Below are 16,210 nucleotides of genomic sequence, written 5' to 3'. Positions count from 1 at the left end.
GGCCGTTCTCCCTTTCCCCCACTGTTCTGGGTACAGGGAGCATGAACCCCCCCCAACCCCCCCCCCCCCCCCACCCTGATGGTGCACAATGAGGCAATAATTTCAGGTTCAACATTAAATGAATCCGAGCGCTGTGATTGGCTCCTGGAGTGATCTTTAGCGATGACATTTAATTGATTATCTATGACATTATATATTTTTTAAAAATATATATATATTTGTATATTTCATTCACCTTCACTGTATCTTGTCAACAAATACACACTCCTGTAGTACTAACCAGTAAATATCCTACACAGATCGCAGCGCTGCTGAGGGACTCGCATCAGAAACACTGCAACAGGAAGAACGCAGTCAAAGATGGAGGTTTTTTTTTTTTTTTTTTTATCTTCACAATTGCAGTGAGGAACGAGCTGCAGGAAAAACCCTGAACCCGGTGAGTTTATCCTCCTACTGCACGGCTTTGAACCCGAGAGTCTGTACATGAACGAAGAGGCAGAATCTGCTCCTGGTTTTCAGCAGATTATCGTGTTTTTATCGATCGCATTTTTTAAAATTTTTTTTTTGATCGATTGCTGTCTTTTTAGTAAGATCTGCAGGAACCAAGGGTTCCTTTGTGTCGGAGTATAATGAAGGAGTAGTACACAGTACACACATATATACTGTGTTATATTTGAATGTATTTTAAACAAATGACACTTTGTCACAGAGTACTACAGTATGATAAAGATGTACTCCTGTCGAGTGTGTAGTACTCACGCTTCTAGTTCACGCGGCACAAGAGCAGACTCTTCAACGCTCTGAATCTGCTCAAAATGTTAACACAAGCGCTGCGCAACACGAACAGATCACGAACACGATAGGACAGTGTCTGTCCAACCCCGTCTCGGCTCGTGACCCCCATTTTGACATCACGAACCGTTAGCTATGCTGCGTTGCAAATACAGAGTAGCTCGGGAGCTGAAGTGGCAGTCATGTGATCAGAGCTGTCAATCAAGATACATAATTAAACATTTCTGACGACCACATTTGAATTCCAGGCGACCCCGTGTGGGATCACGCCCCCCCAGGTTGAGAAACGCGGCACTAAGAATCTTGGTACATCTTTAACTCCCTGATTGAGCTGTTGATCTCCAGATGGCAGTGCAGTGTGTGACGCAGTACGACTTTGACGTTCTGTGGTTTTTCAGTTTGGAATTTTTTGGAATTTTACACCTTTTTTTGTTTTTTGTTTTTTGTTTTCTGGTGTTGAACTGGTTCAGATGCAAATCTCAGGATTATAAGCTGATTGGCCACAGATTAACAGGTCCATGTTGGATATAAAAAAATATATTTATATGAATAAATATGTATAATAATTATTATTTGAACTGAAGGAAAAGTTGGCACGGTTTAAAATATATATATATAAATTATTATTTGAACTGAAGGAAAAGTTCCTGTGACGTTTAGACAGAATCATTTGTAAATCTACAATTTTCCCCAAATTTCAAAAATTTCCGAAGAAAATCAAAAGTGGTCGAAAAGGCAAAAAAAAAAAAGATAAAAACGTGCAACAAAGAGGACAGTTGGGGCAAACAGACAAAAGATTCAGATAAAGGGCATCACAGGCTGCAATCGATGAAACATTTTTTAAAAACATGGCAAAATGTACATTCGTGATTTCTCTGAGATTGTGATCAAAAATATAACATGTTTTATCAAAATGAGGAACAGAGGCTAAAACCAGATCGAACCGGTTCAAATAAAAACCGAATCGAATTTTATGAATTTAAACCGCCAGTTTATGGTGACGTTCTTGGGTCGAGTCCCGGTTTTTTTTTTTTTTTTTTTTTTTTGCTTAAGATTCTTTAGAGTTTTTTTTTTTTTTTTTTGAAGACAGGACGGACCAACATACCTGTTGAATTCTGCTCTGTCAGTCGGGCGCCGCGCCGGGGCAACAGGGTGGTCGCGTTTGCACCTAAAACAGATGGAAAGGTGGAAAAGGTTAGAAACATTGGTTTATAACAAAACCTTTTCACAATAAAAGACCCGATTTATTCTAAATCACTCCCGTTTCTTTCCCTGCGCGTATTTTCTGTTTCTCTCCAAGCGCTCGGAGGCTGCGCTCCTCCTCCTCCTCTCTGCTCCTCCTCTCTCTGCTCCTGCATATATATATATACATATTTGACTCCTATCGTTTCCTAAAGGCTGAAGCCTCTCACCTGGATGCTGTCAGTCCCGCTCCGGTGCTCAGTGGGAGACGGAGTGGCAGTGCGGTGAAGAGGTTCCGCGGTGCGTCACGGAGAGCGGCTCGAGTCTCCTGTGTGCGCTTCAGCGCTGCCTGCTCTTTTTAAAAGCCTCCCTCCGACCAATAGGAGGGCTGACAGCCCAGCGGAGGCCTGACGTCACCTCCATCACTCCCCACCCCCACCTCTCACTCTCTCATACCCCCAACCAGCCTCCATTTAAACTATAGGAGAAATTATATCACTATTATTTCCTCACTCGACGTGGAAGGAAGGAGAAAATTCTTCTTCGGGTTTTGTTGCTGCCGTTCCCCGTGTTTCCTTTGGTGAATATTGTTCACTTTACGTCGGAGATTTTTTTATTAGAAATGAATTGAAATGTTATTACACGTCAAAGTCACGTTAGATTCGTGGGTTTGAGTCCTGAAAATGACGTTTAGATCATAAGAAACAAAGAAAAAAAAAATCTGACAGGTTTTATTAAAGTGGTTAAAGGGAAATATATTAGTAGAAATAATAATCATCTATCATTTTATTTCAAATATTACTATATTATTTAATATTATTAATAATATGTTTTCTTTATTTTTTCTTTCACTCTGAAATAAAAAAATATTAATATATATAATAATAATATGATGATTATTATTCTAATTTAAAATAATATGCCAGTTATATTTTTGAAATATACGAAAAAAATTGAAAAATGACAAAAGGCAAAAAGAGAAAGAAAAGAGACACAAAGGGAGAGAAAGTGTGCAACAAAAATAAAAAAAAATGTTATAGAAACAGAAATAAAACACAGGTGAAATATGTTGTCAACAGATAAAAAGTAGAATTTTTCTTAAATAAATAGATAAATAGATTAGATAAAGTAGAATAAAGGTCGTCACTGATTTAAAAAATCTCAGCTCTGAGGTTATGACATCACAGACGATCAGTTTTATATAATAAAAAAAAACGGGCAGAACACGTTGATGCTCATTAGCACGCAGACGGATTTTAGCCAAAATGCTAACGTTTGTCCCTGTGGACTCACAACACAATAAGATATAAAAATAAAAAAGATACCAGCAACACAGAACGAACGAACACGAAGATGTTCCTACAACTGAACGTATGTTCAGCAGCTATCGCTAACGTCCGTAGCTGCTCCATAGCATTAGGCACTGGGACATAAAAACATGGAAAACATTTAAATTAAAATCTCTTACACAATTAAAATGATAATTACCTAAACTTACTTTATGTAATAATAGAAAACAAAAATCCCTGAGGGCTAACTGCTGCGTTGGTTTTTATTATTAGTTTAGTTTGAATGATGTCGGTTTATTTTTACTCAACATTCAAGGCAGTCGAGGAGGGGGGGGTTAAGAATGGTATGGAAAATACTGCATATAAAAAAAAATCATTTTAGCCAAAATGTTAAATATTTAGCATTATAGCTAAACTTAGCTACGGGATAACTCATAACTCATAGTCTAAAGTAAAACTAACAAGAGCAGAAACTATATTAGCAAGAAGCATGAAGAGCTAAAGGCTAACAGAGCTAAAATAAATAAATACAATTTGTAAATTTAAAGAATTAGGCATAGGCACAGGCAAACTTTGGGTAAAATACTTAGCCAAAAGGTAAAACTTTGGGTAAAATACTTAGCCAAAAATGACCAAAAATAGGCGATAGGTAAAGAAAGTAAGCGTACGCTAAGCTTAGTTAATGCTAAGTGTTTAGCTAAAATATCCCAGATGAAGAGAAAACTCACACAAAGAAGCTAATAATTACATCAAACGTCAAAGCTAACAGATGGCACAGAAAATGCTGAAAATAGCTAACAGCAGAGGAGCTAGCCCCGGAATATGTATAAATGACGCGTACAGTGGCTGGTTACACATGTTGAGGAAATGTCAATGATTCATGATTAAAAATTAGCCTGAAAGAAAGACATGAAGGCAGTTTACAGCTGTGCACCTGCTCTGCGCCAGCACTGAAACTGGGGAGACGGAAAAAAAAAAAAAAAGAAATTGAAAAATGATGTTGCGTTGGTTTCACACGAGCTCTAGTCGTTCGACAGATGACAGCTACGCACAATCTGTCATCGCTCGTCTCCCTGCTGGAGTGAGGGCACAGAAGCTGGAGAAGAGGTGTATTTTCACACACAAATGAGCCATTGCTGAGGCCATTGTTGATGCTGTGTGTGTGTGTGCGCATCATTGTACTTTCTAATTCCCCAGTCTCACAAACCATTGTGGCAAATGCTTTTGTGTTGTGGAGTGCTTGTTTGTTTTTTTTTTTTCTTCTGTGGGTTTTGTGCCTGCAGCACGCAGCTTTTTTACATGGACAAATGTGAGTAATGTCTTTGTTTTCCTTGTTGTTTTTAGCCGAATTTTGCAAATTGTGTTTTTCTGGGTCAAGTCCGCAGCGTTGCCTTTGACATTGGATTGTTGTAGATTTACTGGTCAGGCCGCGGAATAGTAAGCGGTTAATTAGGCTAACCCCCGGACGCTGTTTGCTGGTCGGTGAAACTGGTGAAGCTCGTTTGACTTCCAGTTATGTCAATTCCAGTTCTTCCCTCTGCAAAGACAGTAAACGATAAAAAAAACGACGCTATACGTATATACAAATGTAAAATTTGTGTCACAGAGGAAACGGTACAAAACAGGAAACAGTTTGTCTCCAGGCGTCTCTCACAGAATCCATTTACCGATAATATCAGCCGCCCAATATTATCGACCCGATATTAGCATAATTATGTCATATCCGCAAGAATTGTTATCGTTTTTGCTCCCATAATGAAAACCCAATTACGCGATGTCTGGGTGTCACCAAATGATGTGTGAACAAAAAATAGTTTTAGGGAAAAAACAGCTGTTTATGAAAGTGAAAGTCACTAGATGGCAGCATTGCAGCTCATTGTATTAATCTATTTTAATAATCAGGGGATTGTATGGAGAATGTTGGTGCCAGGAACTCATACAGTGGTTTGAATATCGGAATCATAAACGTGTTTGGACAACATCGGATATCGGAAAAAAGTGAATATCGGACTTCCCTAATGAAAAGACTGCTTCAGCTTCTTAAACGGTTCATCCAATCACCAAGGCTCAACAGCCGCACCTTGCTAAGAAGCTAAGAATTTGCCGAAACTAAAGACCATTCAAGCTGAGCTTCATCAGAGTTTAATACACACCGTAAATCGCATTAAGCCGCTAGCCCCCAAAACTGAGGTAAACGTCTCAGGACCCTACGAGGGTTTTCATTGTCGGGAAAAAAAAAAACGGATAACTTTTTTTACAGATATGACATATTTCGCTAATATTGGGCCGATATTATCCATGTATTAAAATGAAACGAGTTTGCGTGAAACTTTATTTCAGTGACAAGCCTTTGCCTGGGGGGGGCGGTATACACACAGTACTTTAATCAAGGCTCTTTAGAAAAATCTTATATTTCTCATATATTACACATTCATTTTCTTTTCTTTTTTTTTCTTTGTGCATCGGTTATTAAAAAAATTTGTGAGTAATTTTTGTCCTAAAAATATCTTCTCTTTGTCCCAAACGCCGTGTAATGTTGATGATGTCTAATGGGTTTTGCACAGGCTTTCACGGTCCCACTGGGAGAAGAGGAGAGAATGAGCCCGAAAAACATCAGAGCCGGCGATATGAAAAGGTTTCCCGGTGACATTGGTGAGTAGAGCTCTGTATTCACAACGCTCCGTGTTTCACCAGTGAATGCTTCTTTTTCTTTTTCTTTTTCTTTTTTTAACCCATCTTTAAAGAAAATGCATTTGGAGCCGAGTCCTTGAGTCGAGCCCTTGCGAATAAAAAACACAAATTTTGCAGCCAAAAAAAAAAAAAATCTGAATGTACAACACACACAGAGACAGAGACAGAGACAGAGAAAGGAGACACAAAGTTGCCAGAGTGGGGACAAAACACTGGGTTCCATCCATTTGACAGACTGACATTTATTTATAGCGCTGCGTATGATAAAGATTACACTGTACATGAAGTAGAATTGAACGGCACTTCAGAAAAGACAGATTCCAAATCTATAATTCTGCCTCTGACAATTATAGAGGGCCCTGTGCAGCATAGCAACCACTCCAAATATCACAAAACACACACACAAATACCAAACCGTCAGGTGCATTTTGTACACCTACGCACAAATCGCAAACACAAACATGCGTCACCCACACACGTGCAAAACACAACTTTGTCAAACCCTTCAGGAATGTAAACGAAAAAAAAAAAAAAAAAAAAAAAAAAAACCTCCCAGAGCTATAATTTAAAATCGCAGCACAATTAACTATGAACAGTCATTATTTTAATGGGCGCACATTCGTTTAATTTGTCAGATGAATCTGTCCACACACATATATATATATATATATTAAAACACCTGAGTGAAAAAAAAAGTGTCTGATTAATTTCAGTCACTGTGTCGGTGCCACGACCCCCTGGTGGTGACTGGAGGACGTGGCTCCGTGAGCAGCAGGTCATTAGATCCACTCCCCGTGAGTCCGTCCTCCAGTCTCACGCCTGGTTCTCCGGGCGGCGGAAAATGCTGGAATTATAATTATCCTGAACTACGTCTGTTTAATTCATTGGCTCGAAGAAAAAAAAAAAAAAAAAAAAACCTAAAGTAAAGACACAGTACGTAAGATTTTTATAGAAAATAAACAATTAAAACAAAGATCATTTAAAGATAATTCTTTTTGTTTTTCTTTATGTTTTTGCACACGGTAAAAAAAAAAAAACTGTTAATACCGCACTATCATTGAAAAATCATTAGATTTTCAAAATAAAACACCTTTTTTTTTAACTTTCTTCTGTTAATATCAGAGTGGGAATGACCTTTGACCTGTTGTTCTGAAAGACTGACAGATTATCTTTGAATGAAAAGAGTGACGGGATTATTTTAGAATGAAGTCAATTAGTAAAACTGAGGTTCTGGGTCCCACTGTGGCCCGTTACCGGTTCCCAAACCGGGGGTTGTGGCCCCTGTCGTAGACTGTCCCTGCTCCGTCAGTTAGTGACCACCACCGTGGTCTCTGAAACACTGGAGACCCCTACTGGGTGTTAACTTAGTGCTGAATGTTAAATACCAGGGGATGGTGACACATGGTACCAGGCGTTACTGCGAACCGTTAATACCGCACTATCATTGAAAAATCATTCGATTTTCAAAATAAAACACCTTTTTTTTTTTTAACTTTCTTCTGTTAATATCAGAGTGGGAATGACCTTTGACCTGTTATTCTGAAAGACTGACGGATTATCTTTGAATGTAAACAGTGACTGGATTATTTTAGAATGAAGTCAATTAGTAAAACTGAGGTTCTGGGTCCCACTGTGGCCCGTTACCGGTTCCCAAACCGGGGGTTGTGGCCCCTGTCGTAGACTGTCCCTGCTCCGTCAGTTAGTGACCACCACCGTGGTCTCTGAAACACTGGAGACCCCTACTGTTGACCTTAATTCCCTCCCACTACCCACACACCACACGCTGACCCACCTGCACACACACACACACACACACACACACACACACACACCTGAACAATCGCAGAAGTCCTGATGTTTTTAATCAGCAGTGGGGCCCCTCCCTGCAGATAAGAGTCTGGTTACGGCTCTGTGTGTGTGTGTGTGTGTGTGTGTGTGTGTAAAGAGCAGTGAGGAAGACGGAGTCCGGTCTGGCAGATGGTCCTATCAGTGCTGGGTAAACCAGCAGCCTCAGCGGCCGTGTTTGGCTTAACGGCCTTTAGGTAATTCATTGTGTTCACTGAGAAGAAGCATCTGTCCCTGGACACACACACACACACACACACACACACACACACACACACCTGCAGTAACATTCAGTGATGTATAGATGCAGGATTATAATCTCAGTCCTGTGTGTGTGTGTGTGTGTGTGTGTGTGTGTGTGTGTGTACTGACGGCTGTTGGTCTAGTGTGGGTTCAACCTCTGGTTAACGGGCCTTTTGTGACCCTGGGCTGTTTATGTCAGGACTGTAATCTATTTTTTTTTTTTCCTGATATTTTTATTTAAAGTCATACAAAAATATATTTCAACACTGCAACGTTGCGTTCTTTTGCGTTAGCGTAGCTTTACTAAGGTGCAACGACTGCCATCAAATAGCAAAATCAAATTAGTCACAGAGTTGATGTTGACGTTTGCAGCTGTACAATAATGCACTCGACACAAGAAGAAACAGATTAAAACAGCGTTTAAAGTGCCACCTGCAGGGGAACAGGCGGTACTGCAGGCTCACACCCTTTTATCGTGTAAATGTCACCCCTCTGATCTGTCAGGTCAATCCTTACTGCTGCAGGTCCTCACTCGGGGGACACCGGGACAATGTCCTCATGAGGACAAGGTGTCTCCACCACAGTAGTATTTCAAAAAAAAGAAAAAAAAAAAAAAGAAGTGTCCACACAAGTACAGCGCTGTACCAGGCACACACACACACAGACACTCGGGGGGGGGGGGCGGGGGGGGCTTGAGGAGCTCATTAGCAGTACGTGGTGCAGGTGGCTGCAGGAGAAAGGTCTTTGTTCCATGTGACCTGCTCTGATCAGATAACAGCCAGTGATCTATGCTAATACTCACTGAGAACTCGTTTACCTCCCAACCTGATAGAGAGAGGGGGGGGAGTGAGAGAGAGAGAGAGGGAGAGAGAGAGAGGGAGAAGAAGAGAGAGAGGGAAGAAAGAGGAGGGGGAGGAGGAAGAACAAAACAAGAAATAAAACAGGTAGATCATCAGTCACGCAGATGCAGCTCAGCAGGAGGTCAGCACACACACACACACACACACACTGAAACACACACACACACACTGAAACACAACGTCCAAAAATACCAAGTAAAATTTTTCCCAGCATTGATTTTGTTTTTTTTTTGTTGTTGTTGTTTTTGTCTTGAATAAAAACATCTTCATCATCTTCATCATCTTCATCATCTTCATCATCGTCACCATTTAACGCTTCAGCAGAGATCCGTTTGGTGGCAGCCTCATCTGGACACACACTCACGGCTGACGACACACACACACACACACACACACACACACGCCGACACAAGGTCGTCTTAAATAGTAATTTCACTAATTGCTTTAATTGGAGTGTGAAGTGAGACGAGGAAAATCAAACGATGCCACTGATATTAACGACTTCATTAACTGTTACACAGTACTCTGTACTTCTTACATACAGTATTACTGTCTGATGTAGTACTGAGGTGTAGTATATGCAGTATTTGTTTGGAGTGGGTCGGTTGTAAAAGTAGGGTTATTAGTGAGTAGTAGTAGTAGTAGTAGTAGTAGTAGTAGTAGTAGTAGTAGTAGTAGTAGTAGTGGCACTAGATGAGAATGGGAGGGGCTTCTGTCTCAACCAATGAGAGCATTTGGGGCGGGGCTTAGCTGCTCTAAGTTCCTAGGACATTCTATATGGGGAAAAAAAAAAGTAAATTATTTTTCCTGCAGAGTTTTATAGTTTTCTAAAACCAAAGTACTTTAAGTCTGAGGTATTGAAGTACTTTGGTGCTGACGGTGACTCCTCATTAATATTAGTCTTAATAACGAAGTGGAGCTCAGCGGTGGTTTTATGTTGATTTGATTTGATTTGATGACATTCATCACTGCACTTTCATTCCTAAAGCAGGACTTTCAAAATAAGAGCAGGTAATTCACTACCTTTACGTTGTGAAAATTGTAGTATATTTTTTCAAAGTAAAGTATCACAAACATAAATACTTTTAGTGCGTGAATACATCTGTTCACGCACACACACACAGACACACACCAGCCAATCTTAATACACATTTAAAAAATGTAAAATTACCTTTTTTTTTCAAACTGCATAAAGAAAAATGAAGGATGGAAATTTATATTAAGCTGTTTTTGTTTTTTTCAATGTTTAAAATTAAAAAAAAAACAAATAAGAAAATAGCTTATAAACAATATAAGTTATATCTACAGTGTTATTTGTGCATTTTGAAAATTTTATTATGAAATTTTATGCTAATGATTGGCCTCATTAGATCACTTTTTTTCCAATATCGGAGCAAACTTTTCATCTTTTTGTAAATATGTCTTTTAAATAAGTAACTTTCTTAGCTTTTACCTCATATTTTTTTTTTTTTTTATCTGAATTTCACCCTAAACCCCTGATAGATTCTGACTCTGGAGAATATTTAAAAATGTTCAGAAAGTCTCTTTAAATCCTGCTGTGACATCACATATATTTTTTATTTTCTTCTTTCTCTCCACTCTGGGCATCAAACCTCCACCTTCCTGCTGTTGTGCAGCGGTGCAGCTGCTCCCCCATCTGCAGCTGCACCGCTGCCACAGACCGCGGGAGGAAGGGCGAGGAGGACAGATGCATGGTGGGACGTACAGTAGTTAAATCCACTCTTAACAGGCTGCGGTGAGATTGTTTTTTTTTTTGTTGTTTTTTTTTTTAAGAGTGAGAAACTTCAGCTGGAGGCTGAAAAAAAAAAATACCAACGCCCCCAAATGATGCAATTGAATGCTAAAAACACACCCCAGAAGGGTGTGTACACAGTTTCTCCTCTTTGCCCTTTGACCACAGGGTCGATGGACTTCACATTAAGGAATTGGAAAAAGAGAAATACTGTATAAAATGTACAGTACAGCTGTTAGATGACGAGTTAAAACACTTTAAAGTTCAAGTTTTAGTCAACATCCTACTGCTATAGTTAATATAAACTTCAGTTACGGCGTTACTTTGTAGCAGGCAGTGAAATAAAACAGCCTCACCACAGACACTCCACGCTTCCCTAAAAAAACCACGTAACACTACAGACAAAAAGATCAACAAACGTCCAACACGTCCCTGCTACAGCTGTGTCTGAAGACAACATGTGAACAAAAGTCTCGGCTCAGAAGCAGCAGCGAGAGGTGGATCTTACCGTGCAGCGTTCAGCAGAAGAGTGAAGGATCAGGAGGTTGGAAAAAGTGAGGCAGGAACTTTATAGTCAGGCAACGCCCAGGGCTGCTGTGTGAGCAGTGAGTCAGGCTGAGAAATGAAGACTGGAGAGGCTGATGGTGGGACTGTATCCACACAGCACTGGGCCACATACAGTCAATACTCCTGCAGTAGACTTCAGACCAGTTCTGGTCATTTCAGGTCAGTCTTCAAACCAGAGAAGTCCTGGATGAATCAAACCTGAAATAAACAGAGATTTCAGTGTTTTATTTTTAAAGTGATCAACAGGATGAATAATACACACAGAATGGGTGAAAGGTCACACAAAATACTATTTTCAAGTTGCCCAGATACAGGACAGAGTTACTTTTACAAATACCACGTCCAAAATGCCAACGGCGAGTGATGGACGTGTTCTTAAAACCCGGTTGTTTCCTTCAGCCTGCACTCTGCCAAAGGAATAATAACAGAAAAGTGCCCATCACTCTGCTTTTCAGCTCACACTCTCAAATGGCAGAAATTACAGTCCTGCCTCGGCTCGAGCCGCTGAGATCGGGGCAGTAATGTGTTCCAGCCGCTCAATCCCCCACCAAGGCCATTCGCCTCTGGCAGAATCAGGAGCCGCAGCGGCCGGTGAGGCAAGTTCATCTGACCTCTTTTTCAGCTCTTCCTTTGAGGATGTTCTCTTTTGGCTCCAGGAGGAGGAGAGGAAACAAAAAGGCAAAAATAATTGTGTCCCTTTCTGTTTTTTCTGTTTTTTTTTTTTATTGTGAGCTGCTAACCTGAGCGAGGGGAGAGTTTGACCCTGTGGAGAGAATTGACCACATGCTGCTCCTGATCAATACTGTCTAATGTCTGATGATCCTTCTGTGCTCTCCGACTGTGGTACACACACACACACACACACACACACACCTACACTAGAGCTCATTGGTGGCGTGGTAAAACCTGGGACCATCAAACACAAGAATTGAAAAACAATTCAAAAATAATGCTAATGCTAAATCGCTTTTCTTTTTCATTCTGACTGTGGCTCACTGTTACTTTGACACTCAGTAAAACCTTTAAACAAAAGAATTCTGGCTAGGTTTTCAAACTACCTTTTTTGTTTTTTTCTAAATTGTACAATATCTCGTATAAATATTATTTTTATTTTAGCTTGTTTTGCTAGTTATTAAACTAGCATTTGGCTTTTTTGTTTAATGCTAGTTCAAGTTGAATTAAGTAATTATTATTCAAAAGTTTACTAATGCTGCAGCACTTCTTTTTCGTTTTTATTTTTGTCATTTTTTGGCTAATCTTTTTAACTCTTTTTAACTTTGTTGTTATTTATCTAAAAGGCGTATTTTAGAAATCCAGTGTAATATCTCATCATTAAAATCAAGATTTATACTGAAAATGAAATATAACTTCACTGATTATCACACAACTTAATCTATAATTTTAATTTTGATTGATCTTTTATCAGCTTTGAGCTTCTTTCTTTTTAACATTTTTAACCATTAATGCCTTGATGATTAGCATAGATAGCATTGATAGCAGTATTTATGCTGTCATTGTTTTAAAACTGCTTCCTTCAAGTTAATTAAAAATAAATACTGGGAGTTAAAATCATAGAGGATGAGATTCTTAATTCACTAAAGACATTTCTAAACAGGCAAAGCAATATGTATGAAATTAAATTCTCGTCCTGTAAGATAAAGAAGGAGCAGCTAACAGCATCTGAATCTTGACTCCTGAGTCAACAGTAAATACTGGAGGAGGAAACAGGGCCAGGATTCTGCAGCAGCAAAACACGGTCTCATAAATGTAATAGTGCAATGACAATTTTCTGTTGTTTTCAGTGATCAGGCCAGAGGAAGGAGGAATAGATAATTGAAAATGTGCACATCAGTGTGTGCACATGCACATTAAAACACACACACCTTTTAAAAAAAAAAAAAAAAAATCACATGTTCTGTACGCTGCGTTCGCAGAAGCCTTCCTTTGCCCCCGGTAACTGGCCTCTAAAATTATGCCTCACTCGAAGAAAATTGAAATAGAAAATGTGGGACATTTAGCAGGAGGGTTCCCTTCAAACCAATTACCCTGCAGAAGCAGAACACGGCTTCCTGAGGCTGAGGAACTGTTCTCATCTGAGGTAAATAACAGGAGGCTGGAGGAAAATGTATGGCACTAATTGACTCACGCATTTTTTTTTTCCAATAATACGAAAATTAATTATGATTTCACCAGAAAAAAAGAAGGAGAAAACTGCCCGCTTTTTCAACACCTGTAGTTTTTGCTCCTCCAACATATGTCTTTGGGGCGTTCTGGAACGTTTCCAGGATAGATTTTTATTAAAATGTTCCTGCATTTCATCAAGTGTCCAGTGTTCTCCAAATTACATTTTTGTCTAATGTTTAATTATGAGTTAAGTTTAAGCTTCATTGTTTATTTTTTAACCATTGAATGAGTCAACAATGTGTTAAATCTCTATGCAGATGACTTGACGAAGTTAAAAAATATTTCTGTTTAATTTTTTTATATTAATACAATCTTTTTTAAATATGATTTTTTTTTGAATAATCAAAACAATTGTTGCACTGGTTGTAATTGTTTTCTGAACAGGTTTAATTTTTACAGCATTTCAAAATTTCGACAACATACAGTCTTAGTGATTTAAATGAGGTTTGCACACACGGTTGTTATTTAAGCTGTATGCTAATCGCTAAACTCAAATATTTTTGGTTAAAATTCATTTAAAAAAAAAAAGCATCCAAGGTTTTTTTCTTTTCAAAATGGTTCCTCACAAACAAACAAAAAAGTTGGAGAAAGGAGAACATTTCCGTGGTCGTTTCCTTCCTCCTGCTGCAGCTCTTTCCCAGCCTCACACTTCACACATGGCCCTGCTGCGGATGCTGCGATGAAACCTTAATGCATCATAATGCATCTGTGATCACTGTAATTACCCCGAATACCCGGGGAGTAAAAAAAAAAGAAATAATTCCCTTCGGCAAACCCAGGAAAAGTTCAGCTGCATGCAGGCTGTGAAGTTGCAGCTCTAACGCATCCTGCCGTGTCCTGAAATTATGCAGCGGACGGAAAGTTAAAAACTTGTATAAATGCCACATGTGAATAGACAGGGGTGACGATGGGGGGGTGACAGTGAAACAGTGTGTTTCTATTTCCTGTGAATTCTTTGAATAACCTTTTTCTAAGTGCTTCTCTGTGTCTCAGTTATATTTCGTTGTGTCGTCGGCGAATCGTCTCTCGCTGCCCCCTCATCCCGTCGATCGCTAATGCATATGCTCTTTATGAACGTTTTCCTGTGTTTAAACGACGATTAATATACGGCAGTTGAAACTCCAGAAGGTTCTGAGCCAAAAGGAATATGTAAAAATGTCTCCAACTGGAGGCTCGGGGCCTCCATGTGGTCCGTCAGACCGTTATGTTTCAAAATTTCAAATTAGGTTATAAAACTAAGTGAGGCCCCTCCTGTGGTTCTTAATTATAACTTTATTATGATGTATAGATGGTACTTGCTCAGTGGGTAGAGCACGAGAGTCTTAACCTCAGGGTCGGGGGTTCGAGCCCCGTGTTGGGCGATGATTTTGAAAAAATATTCCCCAGTGCAGGATCAGTAAAGTTCAAACTTAACCACTTCATGGGGTTGGGGGGGGGGCAACATCTGGTACGCAGGACTTGACCCCACCTACAGTGTCTGTGGAGGTCAAAGGTCAAATCACTTTGATTTTTTTCCTTCACGTAGCATTTCATTTTTCTCAATAGTTGTTCATACGAACTATAATTTTAAGCTGAGTTATCGTCGTTCAACCATCACAGTGCCACCTGGTGGTCATAATTAGTGCTACAGGTGTTGCGTATCCTAAACTCCACATGGTTCAGAGCTTCTGGTGCCTGTGTGAGCTTTGTGTCAGTGCAGAACCCAGTGAGAGTTGTTGTTGTTGTTCCATCAGACTTTGGAGGGGAAAAAAAAAAAAAAGTTTTTTTCTAAGATTTTTTTTTTTTTTTTTTTTTACTTGTTGAACACTGGCCCTCTTTGCTCATGGACATTAGGAGGAGGAGGAGAATTTGAAGTTTCCTGCTAACTCCATTTTCTGAGCAGGGTTAAAAGAAAAAAAAACATGCAGTTTGGAGGAAAAGGTCTCTGCTGTTTCACTGTCCACTTTGGGGCTGTGTAAAAGGCCCTGAAGGTGGCGGATAGGCAAAAAAGTGTATAAAAACACTCAGGTGCACACTCTGCGCCGCTGCTCCTCTTCACGGACTGATGCTAAAAGCTGAGGCGAGGGTCTTGTGTAGAGAGGGAGCGGTTTATTAGAGGGAAAATAACAGAAGGAGAGGCAGCAGATCGTCCAGAGTTTCTCTTTTGAATTACTGCTCTGCTGTAGTGGCACACACACACACACACACACACACACACACACATGTATGTGCGTATTCACTGTTGTTTGTGTTTTTTGACCACTGTCCATCAACAGTTTGCCCCCCCCCCCCCCCCCCCGGCCCTTTACTGTAAGACCCACAAATATTTACATCTAACCCTAATCTTCACTTTGTCCTTGTTGAGTTTAATCCTCGTCCTAATCCCAATTGCAAAGAGACGTTGCAGGACAACGGCAGATGTTTATAATGATGATATAAATTAATAATTTAATTCGGACACGTTTGGCAAAACGGGCCGCATCTGGACCCCCGGGTCATAGTTTGCCCGTGCCTGCCCAAGGCCTTTACCCTAACACCAACTTTAAAAAAAAAAACACATGCCTAAAACTTAATCCTAATCCTAACTCCAATCCACGCTGTCGTTCAGTGAGGACCTGAAAAACATCCCAACAATAATAGTTTATTTAACCGTGTCCCCACATGTGTGGGTATTCCAGTATTATACACACACACACACATAGCTGCACAGATACTGTACATATATATTGACACTGTCAAACACTTGGTGTCATTGCACAGACTGACCACTAGTACACACCGTCAGTGATTATGCTTTATTCTAGTCCACTTGTGTCAAACTCAAA

General features: G+C 39.8%; 1 protein-coding gene and 1 long non-coding RNA gene across 2 annotated transcripts in view; one reads left to right on the top strand and one right to left on the bottom strand.

The window, feature by feature from the left end:
* The window catches only part of LOC107988687 (uncharacterized), a 14,370-nt gene extending 11,942 nt beyond the window's left edge, over positions 1-2,428 (bottom strand). Inside the window, exons 1-2 of the long non-coding RNA XR_001760163.2 lie at positions 2,205-2,428; positions 1,898-1,960 (exon numbers count right to left, since the gene is read on the bottom strand). This is a non-coding gene — a long non-coding RNA (uncharacterized LOC107988687). The remainder of the gene's footprint in view (positions 1-1,897; positions 1,961-2,204) is intronic.
* Positions 1-16,210, top strand: part of det1 (DET1 partner of COP1 E3 ubiquitin ligase) — a 54,515-nt gene that overhangs the window by 29,607 nt on the left and 8,698 nt on the right. Inside the window, exons 5-7 of the mRNA XM_025056204.1 lie at positions 300-436; positions 5,828-5,915; positions 11,678-12,065. The gene's annotated coding sequence lies outside the window, so the exon portion shown is untranslated. The remainder of the gene's footprint in view (positions 1-299; positions 437-5,827; positions 5,916-11,677; positions 12,066-16,210) is intronic.

The sequence above is a fragment of the Cynoglossus semilaevis genome, chromosome 6 (genome assembly GCF_000523025.1).
Source record: "Cynoglossus semilaevis isolate Cse_v1.0 chromosome 6, Cse_v1.0, whole genome shotgun sequence".
Taxonomy (NCBI): Eukaryota; Metazoa; Chordata; class Actinopteri; order Pleuronectiformes; family Cynoglossidae; genus Cynoglossus; species Cynoglossus semilaevis.
Note: the sequence above shows the minus strand (reverse complement) of the source record. Positions and strands in the feature narration are given on the sequence as shown.